This window comes from Dermacentor variabilis, chromosome 7 (genome assembly GCF_050947875.1).
Source record: "Dermacentor variabilis isolate Ectoservices chromosome 7, ASM5094787v1, whole genome shotgun sequence".
NCBI lineage: Eukaryota > Metazoa > Arthropoda > Arachnida > Ixodida > Ixodidae > Dermacentor > Dermacentor variabilis.
In genome coordinates, this window is record NC_134574.1 from 60,356,818 (window position 1) to 60,372,712 (window position 15,895).

General features: G+C 45.8%; 1 protein-coding gene and 1 non-coding gene across 2 annotated transcripts in view; both read left to right on the plus strand.

Annotated features, from left to right (window-relative positions):
- The window catches only part of LOC142588661 (uncharacterized), a 91,380-nt gene that overhangs the window by 25,805 nt on the left and 49,680 nt on the right, over positions 1-15,895 (plus strand). The gene's annotated exons all lie outside the window — the stretch shown is intronic.
- LOC142589118 (U2 spliceosomal RNA) lies at positions 4,927-5,117 on the plus strand. The gene has a single exon (XR_012829828.1). It is a non-coding gene; the product is annotated as a U2 spliceosomal RNA (small nuclear RNA).

Genomic DNA, 15,895 nt, shown 5'->3' on the forward strand with positions numbered 1-15,895 from the left:
CCAACTTGTAGGCTTTTTCGGTTAAGGTATTCTATCTTTTCTTACAGTTCATCCCCAGTGCTGCTGAACATGACAATTTCAGCTGCAGACCACAGGTTCCAAAGATAATTGCCCTTTACCCTCAGTCATAAGGTTATAGCCCGACTTTTTATCTGCGAATAATGGACATCATGCTCGGAGATGCAAAGTTTCTATGCGCACGGGAATATCCAGGTTACGCACATTTGCAGATCATTGTGATCATTTGAACACCGTATTGCGACACATGCGTTGTGCGGGCCTAAAGATACACCGTTGAGAAATTCAACTTCCCATTAACAAAGCCATCGTACGAATTTTTTGTGGATAACGACACGCTGAAGCCGAACCCAGATAAGCTGAGTGGTATCGCCAAGTCATTAGCGCCATCTCTGTAGTGAACTCGTCGGTGCACTTCTGTCATTAATGTTCAGTGACCAGCTCTGTTAACAGGCGGCGGTACCATCCACTTTCTTGAGCCGAAGTGCAGTGTTGACGGGAGGAACGTTCTAGACCATAGAGGTTGTGATATTGAAAGCTCACTTGAAAACTACTTAATATTTGAAGGAAAGCGTTACGATTGGTATTTCTCGGTTTGCGCAGACTGCTTGGGTTTCACATCTACCGTCTCAGTTGGCCTGTTAACGAGACTCAGTTCAAGTGTATCGTCATCATTAATACTCGTAAATTGAGATGTTCAGACTGAATTAAGGGTTCTCTCTCTTTTCGTGAATGTCTGACCAAACGTGAATTGAATCTTGATGACACAACCTGAGTTTGGCCCCCTAATAATTCTAACTGAAAGTGCTACATATTTCCGAGCCCTATTACATCTCCCAACCACTAATACTTTGTAAGAAGTTATTTGTAAGAAATTTATCAATTTCTTACTGTATGACGCCACCTCCCGATATACGGTCACAACTAAAGTACGAGCTCACTTCCTTAGCGATAAGAAAATGCGTTTGAATTCTGCCACATCGAAAGAGCTAACAGAAGCTTCGACGGCAGCGCTTTTGCTACGGTTCTTCATTGTTGGCGCTTACGAAAGCATGCAGCAGGGCATGCGATTGTCTAGTACATTATATTGGGCGCAAGCGCACCTCTGAGCCGTTTGTTAAAACTCGAAGGGTATAAATTTGGGCATCCCCGCAATTCATTTGGATTCATACATGCATGCGATATCGCTTCGCCGGATGTACGACCACCATTGAGGTTTCTGTAATTAGTGTCCAGCAACCTGTCAGATTTCAGAATAACGAGAATATTGAACGAGAACTTCTGCTTCGACGGAGCAGACTGGGAAAAACAAATGACGCTGTGACAGTGGCAGCATGCCGGCAAGGTAGAAGCTGAGTATGCTACAGAGAGATTGCGCAAGAAGCTCCCGCCGGTGATACTGAAACTAATCTCCTAAGAATGCGCTTTGCCAAACCCTGGCACATTTCAACGGCGCCAAGGAATGTAAAACGTAAACAAGCCTCTCGATATATCCTTGCGCAAAAGGACGAATGCCTCCTCAACCGTGCTCTGCGGCACCGCACGTTCGAAGATAGCAAGCCTTGTGTAGGATAATGTAGGATAATGTAGGATGTAGGACGTCAGGGCAGAATTTACCACATTAAATCATCATGCTATTGCACTACTTCTCCGACTGTTGGCTCAAACTACCTGATGAAAATCTTTTTCACTGGCCTCTTTGTCAAAGAAAGAAGAATATTCTAGGCAGCGAAAACAATATGACACACATATTTCTTCCTGGCGTAAATCTTTTATTCATAATATTCATTGCCAGAAATTATGATTCAATGAAACGTTGATGCTTAAAAACAAAACTTACAGAGGCAAAGCGTTTTAGGATCGCTGGGGAAGCGTAAGTCTTTATATGAGTTTGATTTAAATGCACAAGGCAAAGATAAAATGGTGTAATCTTCGTTGCGCCCATGATATTTGTTACTAATTTTTGGCTTCAAGTTGGTTGCACAAGAATTGTCCATATGCCGCCGGATAAGTCGCATATTACATACATTAAAGGCATAGGCACACAGCTAGTGCCTTTTTTAGGGATGTGTCATTTCTGATTTCCGTGTTTCTCTGCTTACAGTCGCAGATAAGGAGCCTTGATTCCACCCAGACTATGCATAGTCTCACAAGGCCACTTAGCGCGATCTGGAAAAAGAAGAAAGGAAAACGTCTTAATACCCAGAGTATAATACTTTAGAGGAGAAAGCACGTTTTTTTAGAATAAACGTGGTATCGAATACCGCTTGTTTTTCACTGCTTTAACACTCGTTGCACTTCTGACATTTATCCTACTAACTGCTCTTAAAATGTTGCGGTTAGGATGTTTTTCAGAAGTAGGCGACATGAGAAAGATGGTCAAATTACCGCAGTAATGAGAGCATGCATTAAAAGCCTGGGTCACGAGCACGTTTCTAAAGCGGTGTATGAAGGCTCACAAAATTTCAGTATTTTTGATAAGATCAGAAGTCTTTTCAAATATTTTTTTTTTCATTTTCATCAATCCAACTTCCAAACTTCGAAACTTTTATTCGTTTTTACGTGACCTGAAAAACAAAAGAACAATGTGCAAAGCACATTCAGGCGACGTATATAGCTGTAACTGATTTTATTCCATGATGCTCTTTGTAAAAATAAAATTTAAAGACTCGAACACAACTGGAAACGCATTCGAAAAACATTTTAATACCTAAGCAAAAATGAGCTATAAAAATTTAGTTACGCTTTATTCCCAACCCAATGGAGATGAAATGTTGATAAGAATGAGATTCTACGTGAACTTATCATACCTCAACTCATTGCGGGCATAGATGGGTTCGCAGCTGGAAATCAAGAGCTCCAACGGGCAGAGTGTATTCATGTTCACTGAACACAGTCACACGTCCTGTCTTTAAAGCCCAAACGTAAAATATGTGGAGCTACACTACATAGACAACATAATTAAGAGTGCAATTTAGGTTCCAAATTAAGTAGCACGTGTGGTTGCAACCTCGCATGCAGTGCCTCTCAGACGCAGGTTACTGCCAGTCAACAAATATCTGACAAAATTCTGAAGCTTCGCTTTATATACTGCGGTGTGCTCTGAGCAGTATACGTGATAACTACGCGGCATACACGGCATACCACATTGATGCGCCACTAGCACAGTTTTAAATGATGAGGAGAAGCATGGTGCAACATTCACACTGGCAACTCCCAGCTCGCCACCCTTGACCGAAGCGAAATGGGAGCGGGCGCAGAGAGAACGCTAAGCTGGCGAGTGTAGAATAAAAACAACAAACATCGTGCGAATTTCCTACTTCAAAAATTGAGAGGAATTCAACAATCCGGCGTTAAAACTTGATAAAAAAGCACGAGGCTGACTACTCTCTATTTTGATCAGGGCTACTGCTCGTGTAAGTTTTCCAATAAACGCACCATTACGGCAAATTTTGCACCACACATCATAGAAGCACATACCAATAATCATATGACAAATAGGCAGTTAGCCGCCATTTAGTAAAAGCTAACCGTAATTATTGTTCTTTCATATATATTTCAATCGTCCATGAATACAAGGTGAGGGATCACAACAGATCCATTATCCACATGTAAATGCTGCTCTGGAGCCGACAGTCAGCGATGGTTTCTCTCTCGTGAACTCGACACAGTGCCCAATGTATGCATACGTCACTCGCGTTGTACGCCATGAAGGTCTCTAGAAGTGAACATGGCGATACGCACCAACTCCTACAGTTAGACCGGAAGCCTTGTGCTGCAATGAACGAACGTCGATCTCGGCAGTCCGCCGGAAAAAGCGCACCAAAAATGGCCGATAGCACTCTTCAAAAGTCCTCCTCAGGCTCCGAAGAAAAATTTCGCATTCTCCGCACGGCAGTGAGAAGACAGAGTATTGTTCTCCCTCGACCACGCTCTGCGCAGATCACGTGATATATCACGGATCCCCTATTAGGATTTTTATAAGCGTGAAGGAAAGTTCCCGTGCGAGCGCTCTCCGCATGTGATTTGCGTTTCTCACGCGTACGCGGCTCACTCACGCTTGCACAAGACAGAAACATGGTTGGCAGTCTTATCCTCACGCTCACATGAAGGAATGTAATGCTTATTTGCGGTCACATGGTGCTCGAAACATCATCCGTGCCTAATTTGCATGTACATCACGCTTAAACTTACAGTTTAGCGTGAGATTAAGCCTGCATTTTTTAGAGCATACGGTTTTCTTCTAGCGCTTTCACCGTACTCTTCTCCTCCGCTTTCCTCCTCGCGTTCTCTTCGTTATCGCCGTCTTTCATCCGCGCACCGTGTTCGCGCTTTCATCCGTTTGTTGTGCTCGTCTTTTCGGTTACGAGGACGCTGATGAATGACGCCGACGCTCGTCGCAGAAACGGGCGCCTAAAGGCTGCACTCTCAAAGCGTATTCACAAAGCTAAACTGTTTCAATTCTGAAGCAAGGTTTGAGTACGGGCTAGTTGGTATTCCATGGTATCAATCATCACTTACAGCGCAAACATAGACGGAGTCTATGTTTGCGCTGTAAGTGATGATTGATACCATGTTTCAATTCAGCAGGCTTCCGATACCCACCGCTGTAAAAACAAGTGCAGTAGTAAAAAAATCACGAGCCATTTTCCTCTGTGAAAGTGAATGACCAGCGAAGCTGTTTAGCACACGACACAGAGGAGGCACAAAGTTTTGAACAAAGTCACAAACTAATTTACCATAATTTTTACATGCGTCCGCGCGGACGACGGAACCACCGCCCCAAAGTGCCGGAGGAAACAAGACACGCGCGACGTTCCGACAGGACTGACACCGCGGAAGAGCGGAAGCAATTTAGATACGCTAGGGACGCGTTCGCTTTGGAACGCCGACAATGAGAGCACGGTGCGAACTTCGACATGGACGACGGGGGTCAAAGTGCAGTATGCGTTCTTATCAGCTTGATATCTGATAAGGGTTCTATTTTGAGAGAGTTTAATAAACTTACTTTGCAAGTTGGCGGAGTGCTTGAAGCCTGTCTCACCTCCTCTGCGGGTCGTCCCTGGTATTTCACTGTCTCCGGGATCGGCCACGGTGTCTCCACAGGCCGAAAAAAATAGACGGAACCCTAGCGATAAACAGCTTCGCCTTGAAAAGGCCTGTATATAGCGATAGCGCAGGTGCGAACTTCAGTACTTGGGCCAATAGTAAGCGTAAGTCGACTCACAAAACAAACAGCCGTCACTGCTGCCGACGTAAGAAGGAATTTCTACGACAGGGAGGTAGGAAACTTTCGAACATAATTTCGTCTATCCGCGCCGCCAGAGCAGACGCGGATAAGCGTTGTTGTGGCCGACTAGCCAGAGGTTACAACTGATAGCCGAGGATGGCGCGTGTTTATGTCTTTGTTGCATAATCTGATTTGTCATTTCAAAGTGCATTGAGCAGCTTTAGTGAAAAATTGTATTGGGCGTGCACTGCTTGGGTAAGCAGTGACATTAATGCCGTGATGTGAACTTCTGCTTAGTTACTAGTCATGACACTCTATTAAATTAAATTATGGCGTTTTACGTGCCAAAACTACTTTCTGATTATGAGGCACGCCGTAGTGCAGGACTCCTGAAATTTTGACCACCTGGGGTTCTTTAACGTGCACCTAATTCTAAGCACACGGGTGTTTTCGCATTTGGCCCCCATAGAAATGCGGCCGCCGTGGCCGTGATTCCTTCCCGCGACCTCGTGCTCAGCAGCCCAACACCATAGCCAGTCAGCAACCACGGCTGGTTTCGTGACACTCCATTGTGAGTTAGCAAAGTTTGTCATTAATGTGTTTTGAGAATTTTATATTGTTCTTTTCTATAGCTTGAGGTTTTACTGGCTCGTAGGGCTGCGGCTGATTATTTTCCCTGGTGCCTTCAAGGATATAATTTTCCACGAGAGATGAAGCAACGAAAAAAAGAAACACCTAAATGTTTCTCATTATCAGAACTTGTTGCTGTTGGGCAATTCGCTGCCTGATGCTGCGCTCTTATCCTTAACCTTCTATTATACAAATTGCTCATAGTTTCTATAAAACACTGAGTGGAAGCGATGTGGTGTCCGTTGCGGCGGTTTTTCTTATCCTGTAGTGTACAGTGTGAGCGAACGTGCGCCTACGACGGACAGAAATCCTGTCTATGAAGCGGGACATCAATACGATCTCCTATATAAAACAGGAAGAGTCAATAGAATCACGTACCACCACTGATGCTAAAATCGTGTGGACTGCTCGAACAAGCTTGATGCTGTGCAATAAAATACATCTCATGAACTGAGAGAATAATCGCCGCATGAGTACCTTTGTAGCCTACCGCGTTGAAGGCGCGTGCTGGAAAGCTCTTCTTTGTGGGGAACGCATTTTGTGCGAAAAACACCTGGGAAGTTGGTCTATATCTCTTGACTATAATAGACCACGAAGATGCATGCTGCCATCAAGCGTAGTGTAATAAGTTTAATGGAATGTTACATGACGCCAACCTTCCGCTCCTCCAAATTGTTATCATGCGTGCGAAGTGAAAAGAACTACACCATTGAGGGCACCACCTCATGCCGTGACACTTATGCGTGCCCCCCTTTTGTGAGACGTAAAATATTGTTTCCATTTCTAAATTGCTGATTATTAACAATGCATTGCAGATGCGCACTTACGGTATTCAGGAATGTATGGATAAATGCAACGAATTAGGTGAGCCTTCCATTACGTCCAGTCAAGAGGCTCCACGAAAACACTCATACGCGTACACATATATACATATAGGAACGCTGACGCTTATCTTTGGGGTCACTTTGTTTTTGGTAAGAACAGAATTAGGCTCAAAAAGTCGCCACTAAATGTTCTGGCGTTGTGGCGCACTTAGCGAACAGCAAGCAGCTCGCCCGTGTGACGCATTTAATTTCGCCTGTATTCAATCTAAGCGGGACAAGTTTGTGACGCTACATGTACATTTTTCCGCTACTTACGATTTTCGAAAACGCGACTAACAATTCCCAAGAGTGAAAACACGAGAGTGCGTTGCTTGCGAAGGCCGAACGCGCAGAATTTAAGGCTGACGAGCTGAAAAACAAGAACTTTAAAATCCTTTTTTCTGAACGACTGAGAACAATTTCGAGGACCCTTGAAGATACGTGTTTTGATGTTTTAATTGCGTGTCGAGTCCTTACTGTAGAAAGTTTTCTTTTGTTTCTTCGCATTTATAACAGTCCTTCCTTGGCCTTAGATCAGAAAAATATCCATTACACTGAGGAACGCAGTATCTCCATTCTAAAGCTTTCAAGGCTCCACCAGGATTCCTTGCCCTCTGTCTGTCATTATACATATTGCAGGAATCTCCAGTATTTCCTCAAGATACATTCTACAGCCAAAGGACATCAGGCATATTTAAGGGCAAATTTACAATTATCATAAGACGATTGTAAGGCTTAGAAGACTGCAGGTGAAGACCCCCGACACAAAGAGATTAATTGCTTAACGACGGACGACCTGGTGCACACTTTCGAGATGCGCATGTTGGTGCGTGCCCAATTATTAACGCGATAGCGTTAAGGAGCTCGTGTCGCAGAAAAGCCGGTGTCGTCGGCGTCGGCGTCCGCGGCGTTGGCCGTGAGCGATAAATCACGGCAGGCACTTCATAAATAAAAAGCAACTTCCAAGATGGGCTGGGTGGGAATCGAACCAGGGTCTCCGGAGTGTGAGACGGAGACGTTACCACTGAGCCACGAGTTCGATGCTTCAAAGCGGTACAAAAGCGCCTCTAGTGAACGCGGTGTTACCTTAGAAGGCTCAGGCGTGCGTCGCTTGCTGAGGCGCGCATTTCGTTGTCGCGCCGAACGCTGCGTTGCTTGACGCTCACCGCGTCCGATGCGGGGCGCGTTGTCGCTGCGCCGTAGCCCAATACCCCTTGGCGGGTCGACGGGAACGCTGTCGCGTTCCACTCTTGAAGGCGAAGCTTAAGCGTCCTCCAATTTTTTTTGTACCCATTCACATAATTTTGCTACCTTTATTCACCCTCCTTCGCAGAAGTACAATAAAAAGCGTCACACTTTTTTCCTTCTACAGCAATACCATTTTGAGCAATTCAATTGCTGGCGTGTCTGTGAGGATTTTTTTTTTCATTCTCTGGATGGTCGGCGTTTATAAAGCACTTCGGCATTTATAAATGACTCTTCGATGGTTCCAGTATCATCCCAGGGGCCGCGTTGGTTCCAGATTGCACTACACAATTCGCGTTGCGCATTAAATCAGCCCAGAAAACATTCGCACGCAGTGACAACCGAAACAAGCACGAACGAGAGCAGACGTGAGCAGACGATAGTACGACAGGAGTTGTCCGCCTAAGACAAGTCACGAGTACGCATCGAATAGTTGGGCAGGTCCGCATGACACCACTGCCCCGCCTCGCACGTTTCTGAGGGGGCCGCTTTCATTGGCGTCTGCCATTCACGGCTCGCGTCTTTGATATTCGGCTCGGCATGCTCTCTTTCACCTTTGGCTGTGCTTGTTCGCTCGGTTTAGATCGGTTTAGGAGCGGGCGCCTAAGAGCTGCGTTCTGAAAATGCTCTGATTTACTTCAAATTACCCAGGGAAGTTTCAGTAAAGAAATTAAATTAATCGTTTTGAAGGGAAAGCTGGGTAACATTTGGTCTGAAAGGGAGTCGAACCCGCGTCTGTGGTGTGTGACAAGGGCACGTTTACCCAGCGTCACGGTCACCCCACTGTTCTTGTTCACAAAAGCTGCTCCTAGTGCGTGCGTCATTGCAGACGTGACAGCGTTGCCAATGTGGAGGAGGTGGCGCCACATCATGACTGTATAGGTTTGTAAGATAAAAAGAACCTTAAAGCCGAGTGGAACGGCGCTGTGCGGTACTTCGAGTTATGAACTCCTGCGGGACAGGTGACCGCGTTGAGGGTGCGTTTGATTTGGCTTTACCATCATGAAGTTAGAACTCAGGCGGGAGCTTCCGCAAACAAGGAACCCGCGGGAGAAAAAAATCATTTAACCATATGGACTATAATGCCTTCGCATTTTCACAGGCGAGCAGTCTCAAGGCTTTCTGCCCAATATATAAAAACGTAACAGTGGCTTCTGAATGACGGTAACGTTTAAGAAGCGGACACCTACGATAAGTTCCCGACAACTCATTCACAGAAAAAGATTTCATACTCTTATTTCATGACAATATTGAAGGAAACATGCAAAAATGGGCTTAATTCAATATTGGCCTCGAGCTCCACCACTGGAAAAGCTGGCGCCACCGTCGGCGTGACGTGCTAGGAGGGATCATGTGGGCATAGCGGCCGCGTCGGCTGCTTCGGGCGCGCCGAAGCGAGCTGAAAACGAGAGTTTAAATTCCCTGGTACGCTGCGGTCCTCATTTAGTGGCGAGATTTTCCCGCTTCGAGTGTCTCCTTTACAACGCTTGAAAGCACTACAATAGGTAGTGGCTGCCTTTCAAGGCTCACAACATGGTAGGCTACTGCTCGGTGCCGCAATGCCGGACGCACGCGACGGAGCACGGTGTCAGCTTTATTCACACGTAGCCGCAGGACAAGAAGCTGTGTGAAGCTTGGCTCGCGAAACATAAAACCGGCAAACAGTCATCGGCTACAACTCGGGTATGCAGCAAGCACAGACGCGAGGAAGATTTCTGCTACGGCGCCCGGTCTGCGATGTTCTGAAAACGCGCACTGAGACGCTCGCCCGAGTCCGCTGCCCGACTAATGTCATGACGGTTTGGTCTATGAACTTGTCGATGCTATAGATACTGGCAAGTTCAGTGGAGTGGAAAGGCAGCGGTAAGAAGCACATTTAAAAAAAGCATGGCATATGATCATGTTTGTGTTATGCATTAATGCACTGGATTACAAAAAAGGAGCAGCGGGGAATTGCACGCTGAGAACACCGATAAACATACAGTGCGACGCAACTCGAGAAATAGTATTGAAAGGTCAAAGAATTAAGTAGAAAAAAAAAGATTGAATCGTCGCGACGGCACATTACAGTCCCCGTAGGCGTCGAAGTCTCTACAATGAAATTGTTTTTTAACAGCTCTCATAGCGCCCACGCAACAATGGTTGCTTGTATACTGTCAAATGCTCATATTCTGCGGCCTAAAGCTCATGGCACGGTGCGAAAACGCGCGCGCGGAGAAAGCGAAACAGTGCGCGGACAAGCATGCAGACGCGCAGTCGGTCGCTGCGAATCTGCGCGATCGCTGCATTGAGGCTTCATTCGATTACGCTCCATTTAGTTATACAAACACTATAAGAACATATTTCAGATAGTTTGCTCTCAGCATTTACCTACCTTTCACGTAAGAAGCCGGTTCGGGAGACTCCATCGCGGCGACTGCGCGCAGTGGCGTTCACTGTACGTATTCGGTAAACAGATAGCCTCTGTAAACGATTGTGTGCTTTCAGTTTGCCCAACATTATTATTTAGACAGTAAGAAACTTCTCTCCTTTCGAAAGTACTTACAGAAATGTCCGGGAGAGCTCGCGCGTGGTGTTTTCAGTGAGCGCTGACAGCAAAACCTATGAGGAGCGCGCCACGTGATCCCTCATACTACGCCAGCGAGGCGCTTCCGATAGATGGCGACTCCGTAACTCCTCGCCGCCAATACGCTAACGAAACTCCTGTAAGGGCTAGTTTTGCCACGTTAATATATCAGAATATTGCTAGGAAATATGGATACGAATGATAGCAATGAAAGAAACCGGCGCACATGTGCGCGTCTACGTGACGTGTTCACAGTCTGTGTGCTTGATGCTTTGGGAGGCAAACATCTTTCTTCCCCGAAGTGTTTGGTGTGTCCTTTTTAGGTAGTACGTAGGAGATCGCAGTGAGTTTCAGTTGAAGGCTTCTTTTCGAACCCTTTGTTGTAGAACGCCGCTGAAACAGGGGAGCACATCCTCTACGTCATAGCAAGCGAGAATATTTTCAACACGTTTTGACGTAAAGAAGCAGGTGGTGGAAGGTTCTCAGTACCATCTGCCGCAAGTATTAACCTTATCCTAAAGTTCATTGCACTGCGGCAGAATTGTCCATTTTTAACTTTTCGCGCTCGCATTTCTTCCATATTTGAAGCAGCACTATTAATAGTTAACTGTGTAAACTGCATGTGGTAATAACTATGGGGCCGTTTGGGAGATACCATGCATTCGTGTGCGGGAACCGTGCATGTCTGGTATCCGCTGAAGGCAGATCCACTGTATGTCTAGAACGCTCTTTGCACGGGGTCTAAAGGATATACCAACAGGACATGCGCGGTCCTCGCAGCTAGCCTTTATTGAGACAAAAACGTTCACAACTACACAAAAAATGAGTTAGTTATCGTGGCGGGAAGTGAAGTGTATATGTGGCATTCTCAAGAATCCATTTTGTACATTTTGCATAATGAATGGCAGACACGCTGCGGGCCTTTTGAGACGTTTAAATTAGCAAATACACGTCGCGAGTCTGCTTCAAGAGAGAAAAACACTGGACAGCCCCATGCAATGCTGGAACTCCGTGAAGGCTAGATCAAATGATCGCAAATGCAATTACTCTGTGCAGAATAGCTGACGACAAACACGAGTCTGCCGGCTGACATCACTTCCGCATCATTCGCTGTGCTGCCTTCGGTCGCCCACGAGTCCACAAGCACGGTTAATTGAGCATGAGTTAAGGTATACTAAGGGGTAAAATCTGTGATCTACACGCTGTGCATCCAGTCTTTCGCGGGAAACAGCATCATCTTGTAATCCTGAGATCTGAAGCTTGCGATTGATTCATCTACATAGCTTTTAAGGTTTTCAAATTGTACGTATAACTGCTCTCAGAAATTAGGCATACTTTATATTGGTTGCAAGATTTGCACCAGCACGTTTTCTATCAAAATTTTGCACTGGTGACGTTGTTGACGGGTACTCCTTGGTGTGGGGGCACAATGTCCTTGAAGTCCTGTCTAGGAAGAGGGGGCAGTCACCGCTAGTTACATTTTTCATTGAGCTTTCCGGCTGCCCGTGTGCTTGACGCGTGGTGTGCCGTCGATATTACGTCGTTTTCGGAGAAATGTTTTTGGTACATTGCTTATGCTATAGCTTTCTTTTGCCTGATCGTGAGCACTGTTTGCCAGAACTCACCCGTCTGCTTGGCGTTTTTCGTACAGCGGGTCTGCGCCCGAGGCTCATGCGAGCAGAGAATGTCGTGTGCTTCGATTTCTTCTCCGTCCTTGCCGTCCTGGCTCTTATCCGGAAGCTTAGGAAGTCTGGGCAGTATAGGTATCGTTTTGCGTGCTACGTATGTCTACATGAGCACGCGCGAGCACTGCATACTGGCACGCGGCAACGCAAGTTGCATCGACTCTGTCAATTTCGACTGATTTAGGCGGCTTTTCGACCGGATAGGGATTGATTAGTGCTGCAAACGGTTCCTAAAGGTGCCCAGCTCCGTTTATTACCATTTTCTGCACCACCTGTCCCTGTCTTGCAGCTTCATGGCTGGAAAATGCCCTGTCTCACATTTGGTTCCGGAAGTGTGAAAAGAAGGTTCTGCAACCGAGAGTGCTGAGACGACCATATCAGAGGCAGCGGAAGGCGCTCGCTGATGAGTTTATGTGGAAATGGAACTTTCCAAATTATGTCCTTGCTATGGACAGAAAGCACATTCATTTTTATGCACCAGTCAACTCGGGTTCTCTGTACCTAAATTATAAGCGCAGCTTTAGCCTCCGCCTCATGGCATTCTGTTTACGAGTGGCAACATAGGGCATCAATGCGGGGAGCCTTTCTTGACAATGCAGACGTAACGTTCCCATCCCTCGTGGCCTTGCCGAATAGTGGCCCTGTGATAGTGTGAGACCATGCTTTTCCCCTAAATGTGTACTGGATAAAACCACACCTTGGAGTTCTGCCACCAAACTCCGTTAAATATCTGTACAATTGCAAGCCATCGAGAGCCAGGTGGTTAATACCGACACCAGTTATTACCGACAACAGACAGGATGAACCGTGTAGGTGTTGAGATTCTAGGAGAACGGACGAGCGAAATCGAGCCCCTGTGACAAATAAATCGGCAAGGATATAATACTTACTCTAAGAAAGCTGCAGAAATTAGGGACTGCTTGTGCGATCTTTATGGTTCAGGTTCACTGAGCTGGCGGTGGGTTTATTTGCAAAGTTCCAGCTGTACAATTATTTTTTCGCTTCATTTTACGTAACAGATTACATGATGAAATAACCTGTCCTAAATGTTATATTTTGTTTTCGTGTGGCTGCATTCCTGAAGTAGTTGGATGTCAGCGGTAATGAACATTCAGAAAACATAAGTGTTATTTGATAATTTTTATTTCACCTGAATTACCTCAGGCCTGCTTGCCGTTTCAGTGTTGAGTTAGTTCATTTGACAACTTTTACGTAATAAATATAAACAAGCAATGAAAAGTGCCTACACCCTGATATTCAAATCCACTCAGAAGTTCAATTTCGTAGCCCAAACTAACAAAATTAGAATGCATATTTTCTCATGAAAGCGCCTTGAAGTCTGAGGTCACCTGAAACACATTGCGTTATGATAACACGTGTAGTTAACACGAAACATCCCTATGACGGAGACCACTTGCTCTCAACAAGAAAGGCCTTGAATTCTGAAATCACCTCCACTTATATGAAAACACTTTGCATTCTCAGCTGTCCAGCAGTTAATCTGAAAATCCCCTATGATTTAGATCACCTGCCCTCAACAGAAAAGATCTTAAGTTCTGAGGCCACCCGAACGTAAAAGAAAACACCTTCCACTGTCAGAAGACTAGCTAAAAATTTCAAATGCCCTTATGACAGAGATCACTTGCTCTCAGCACAAAGGTCTTTTAGTTCTGAGATCATCAGCACGAAACACAAAACACAAGAGCTCCTCCTAACTGAACTAAACTATCATTGAGTTTTTTTCAAGGCACTGTATCTTTCGCATGTAATGTAGCCTAAAATAAGAGGTGCGGATTCGCAGCATAACCTCTTCCTTCTCATGGCCATAGAGTTTAGCGAGAATACATTTTTTGCTATTGTTACGAAGTGTTCATCGTCATCTGCAGACACTGCAACCGCCGCTAATTCATTCACCCGCTGTAGGTTAGTTCGAACTTCCGCATTCTACAGACTGCTACAGAATACCGCATTCTACAGACTAGTCATTGCTTCAAAATGTTTTCGTCTACTCTTTCAATTAAGTGGCCCTTTGTGACAATAGAAATGTGCCGCAATGCCCGCCATGGGCTTTGGAATGCTAAGTCGACAGTGAAAACTGGACAATTTTGCAGAGATGCATAAGACTGCCTATGCATGGAAATGCGAAAAAAGATTGGTCGCTTTGGTGAAATTTTTTTGATTGATGTTTTCGACATGCATTAAAGTTCTTCCTGCAGATTCAGTGTATGTGTTTGCTCACACCACTCGTGGCCTCACACCACTCGTGGCGCGACAGACATTGTGCATACTATCAGCAGCAAACAAGCTCACAATGAGCTTTCAACTTCGCCGTCTAATTGCATCTGCCAGTAACATAAGGTGCGGCATGAGAACCCATGACTTCTTGCCGCCCGCTGCGCCACTGCCAACCTTGTGACAGACCTTTCGCCACCAAAGAAATTCTTCAGAAAGCAATTTCACTATGCTGCAGTTAAGCCACTGCATCGCACACAGTAAAGAAAACTTTTACATGCAATAAATCACCGGTTCAAGAACACGTTCAACCACAGACTCACCACTTCTTCCATTTACGGTCCTTTCATCTTTATATCTTAATATGACATTTACGATATGCATCGGCGCTCAGTCTACTTCAAGCAAGTACGTAACACTAGATCAAACACGCAGCAATTGTAGATCTACCGGTATCACTGAACCAGTAAACACATACCCAACTAATTATAGCAGTACACCACTCAAGTAAAAGCGCCGACAATCAACTTCCCAACTAGAAGTAAATTCACCTACCTAGCGTGTAGCTGTCCAGCAGTATAAACACCATAGAGCCACAAAAATAGTATTAGTAAACAATCCACTACCAGCAGTGTAGGCCCCCGCAGGGGCGTCTGCTTCAGCAGGCGTTTGGTGTGTTACGACACCACGTACCCGAGCACACGAGGGTTGGAACCTCCCTCGTCTAACCGTGCGCGGCGTAGCCATGTCCGGGGAAAAGGGGATCCTGGGGGTTGAGCCAATGCCGGGTGTTTGGACTCTTACGGCCCCTCGGCGGCGGCAACACACTCCTTTGGCCTCGGCTTCATGTAGATGGCACCCCCGGACTGACCCACCCGGGGAAAATCGGTAGTTGCCTTTTCCTGTTTGTCTCTCCCTACAACCTTCGTCTTTTCCTTACTTTCCACCTTTCCTATCTTCTTCTGGCTTCCTTTTACTTCCAATTTTTCTAGGCAGCAAGGGTTGACCTTGTGTGAATTGCTAACCTAAGTTATTTCATATTTGGTTATAGTGGTAATGTACAGCTGGGCGTTTGCAGGCCGTGTTTCACAGTTTCTGCAGCGTCCCCTTGTAGGACTCCATGGTGGGTGGGTGGCGTTACTGCCGAAATATCACATATCTTTATGGATAGCTCCTTTCCTGAACACCCTGCGCGCCCTCATAAAAGAGGGCGCACCGATGAAGTTTTTCAGTTTTTCGGACGCCAAGTCCAGAACTTGCCACGTTTCCATGTAGTTCACTCGGAAAAACCAGGCAAACCAGTGCGCACCATTTCACCTTTCCTTGTATCGAAGACTTTGACTGATGTTTTTGGAGCCGGTTATAAGGCGACCAGGATGGCAAGCGGTGATCTCCTCCTGGAGCTCCGCGATAAAAAGCAATACGT